Source organism: Giraffa tippelskirchi, chromosome 6, assembly GCF_054371585.1.
Source record: "Giraffa tippelskirchi isolate mGirTip1 chromosome 6, T2T-mGirTip1v1.2.pri, whole genome shotgun sequence".
Taxonomy (NCBI): domain Eukaryota; kingdom Metazoa; phylum Chordata; class Mammalia; order Artiodactyla; family Giraffidae; genus Giraffa; species Giraffa tippelskirchi.
In genome coordinates, this window is record NC_137280.1 from 86,824,596 (window position 1) to 86,827,433 (window position 2,838).

General features: G+C 45.6%; 1 pseudogene; it reads left to right on the forward strand.

Moving 5' to 3' along the window:
- Nucleotides 1-878: 878 nt before the first annotated feature.
- Nucleotides 879-1,372, forward strand: LOC145510350 (large ribosomal subunit protein uL23 pseudogene; annotated as a pseudogene).
- The last annotated feature ends 1,466 nt before the right edge of the window (nucleotides 1,373-2,838 follow it).

The window sequence follows — 2,838 nt, forward strand, 5'->3', positions numbered from 1 at the left end:
TTGATGCCTTCAAATTTTGATGCTGGAGGAGACTCATGAGAGTCCCTTGGACAGCAAGGAAATCAAATCAGTCAATCCTAAAGCAAATAAACCCTGAATATTCACTGGAAGGATTGATACTGAAGCTGAAGCTCCAGTACTTTGGCCATCTGACATGAAGAGCCGATTCATTGGAAAAGACTATGCTGCTGGGAAAGATTGAGGGCAAGAGGAGAAGGGAGTGACAGAGAATGAGATGGTTGGATGGCACCATTGACTCAATGGACATGAGTTTGAGCAAGCTCCTTCCCTGAAGGACAGGGAAGCCTGGTGTACTGTAGTTTGTGGGGTCACAAAGAGTTGGACATGACTTAGTGACTGAACAGCAATTGGAGACAATTATGGTAAGAATTTAGAAGTATTCTATGAGAAGACAAGAAGTTCATCCACTTATAAAATATTCTACTCTACGATGGACCGTGGAGAACTTTGCCTGAGATCCCAGTGTTAAAATAGAATTTCAGCTTCTAGCTCTACCCACCCCATGGTAAATGTTCTGTGTCCCCAGAGGGCTCCTGTGGAAGCAGGGTACACTAGTTCTTTAGGGTTGCCATGACAAAATACCACAGATTGAGAGGCTTAAACAACAGAAAATTTTTTTATCATCGTTTTGGAGATTAGAAGTCCTAGATCGAGGAGTTCCGTGGTGGTCCAGTGGCAAAGATTCTGCACTCGCAATGCAGGGGGTCCTGGGTTCTATCCTTGGTCAGGGAACTAGATCCCACATTCCATAACTAAGAGTTCTCGCGCTTCAATGAAGATCAAAGATCCTGCATGCCACAACTAAGATCCGGGACAGCCAAATAAATAAACATTACAAAATGAAGTCACGCGTTTTCATGAAGATGGCACCAATGGTGAAGAAGGAAGCCTCTGCCCCTCCGAAAGCCGAAGCCAAAGCAAAGGCTTTGAAGGCCGGGAAAGCAGTGTTGAAAGGTGTCCACAGCCACAAAAAAGAGAAGATCCGGACGTCACCCACCTTCCGGCGGCCCAAAACACCGCGGCTCAGGAGGCAGCCCAAATATCCTCAGAGGAGCCCCTGGGAGAAACAAACCTGACCACTATGCTGTCATCTAATTCCCGCTCACCACCAAGTCAGCCAAGAAAAAAACAACTGGTATTCATTGTTGATGTTAAGGCCAACAAGCACCAAATTAAACAAGCTGTGAAGAAGCTGTATGACATTGATGTGGCTGAGGTCAATACCCTGATCAAGCCTGATAGAGAGAGGAGGGCATATGTTCAACTGGCTCCTGACTATGATGCTTTGGATGTTGCCAACAAAATTGGGATCATCTAAACTGAGTCCAGCTGGCTAATTCCAAATATAAAAGTTTTCACTGTGTTAACAACAACAACAAAAACAACGAAGTCATGGATGAATATGCCAGCAATGTTAGTTTCTTTTGAGGCCTCTCTCCTTGGCTTGTAGGTGGTTGTCTTTCCTTGTGTCTTCACATGGTTTTCCCTCTGTGTGTGTCTGAGTCTTAACCTCTTCTTCTTCAGGAAACCAGTCAAATTGGAGTAGGGCCCACCTGAATGAAATCATTTTAACTTGTGTGAGTGCTCAATCACTTCAGTCGTGTCTGAGTCTTTGCGATCCTATGGACCATAGCTCCAGAGGCTCCTCTGTCCATGGGATTCTCCAGGCAAAAATACTGGAGTGGGTTGCCATGCCCTCCTCCTGGGGATCTTCCAGACCCAGGGATCGAACCCACATCTCTTATATCTCCTACACTGGTAGGCAGGTTCTTTATCACTAGTGCCACCTGGGAAGCTTATTACTATGATTTGAAGACCCCATCTCGAAATTCAGCCACCTTCCCAGGTATAGGGGGTTAGGACTTCAGCAAATGAATTTTGTAGAGGACACAACTCAGGTCATCACACAAAGTGTGACATACTGTCAAGGGATCCATGACTCCATTGCCTCCAATCCTTGGAACCCCTTCCAGCTCTATTTTCTTTATAAGCCTGTGTTTTAAAGCATAAAGAAGCTAGGGAAAGACAGATCACTTTTTTGGAGGGGGGGACTGTGGTTTGGATTTGATTTTATCCCATGCGTCAAAGGAAGTATAGACCTTAAAAATTGTTTTTATTTTGTATTTGAGTATGATTAAGGGGCTTCCCAGGTTTCTCAGTGGTAAAAAATTTGCCTGCCAATGCAAGAGATGCAGGAGACGTGGGTTTGACCCCTAGGTTGGGAAGATCCCCTAGAAATGGCAACCCACACCAACATTCTTGACTGGAGGGTCCCATGGACAGAGGAGCCTGGTGCGCTATAGTCCATAGTGTTGCAAGCAGTTGGAGACGACTGAAGTGACTTAGCACATAGCTGATGAGGGTTTCCCTGGTGGCTTGGACGGTAAAGAATCTGCCTGTAATGCAGGAGATCTGGGTTCAATCCCTAGGTTGGGAAGATCCCCTGGAGAAGGAAATGGCAACCTGCTCCAGTATTCTTGCCTGGAAAATTCCATGGACAGAAGGGCCTAGTGGGCCATAGTCTGTGGGGTTGCAAAGAGTTAGACAAGAGTGAGCACACATAGTCATAGTCATCATAGCTGATTAACAATGCTGTGATAGATTCAGGTGGACAGCAAAGGGACTCAGCCATACATATACATGTATCCATTCTCCCCCAAACTCCCCTCCCATCCAGGCTGCCACATAACATTGAGCAGAGTTCCCTGTGCTACACAGTATGACCTTGTTGGCTATCTATTTTAGATATAGCAGTGTGTACACGTTCATCCCAAACACCCTAACTATCCCTCTCCTACATTGGAAATACAGATAATG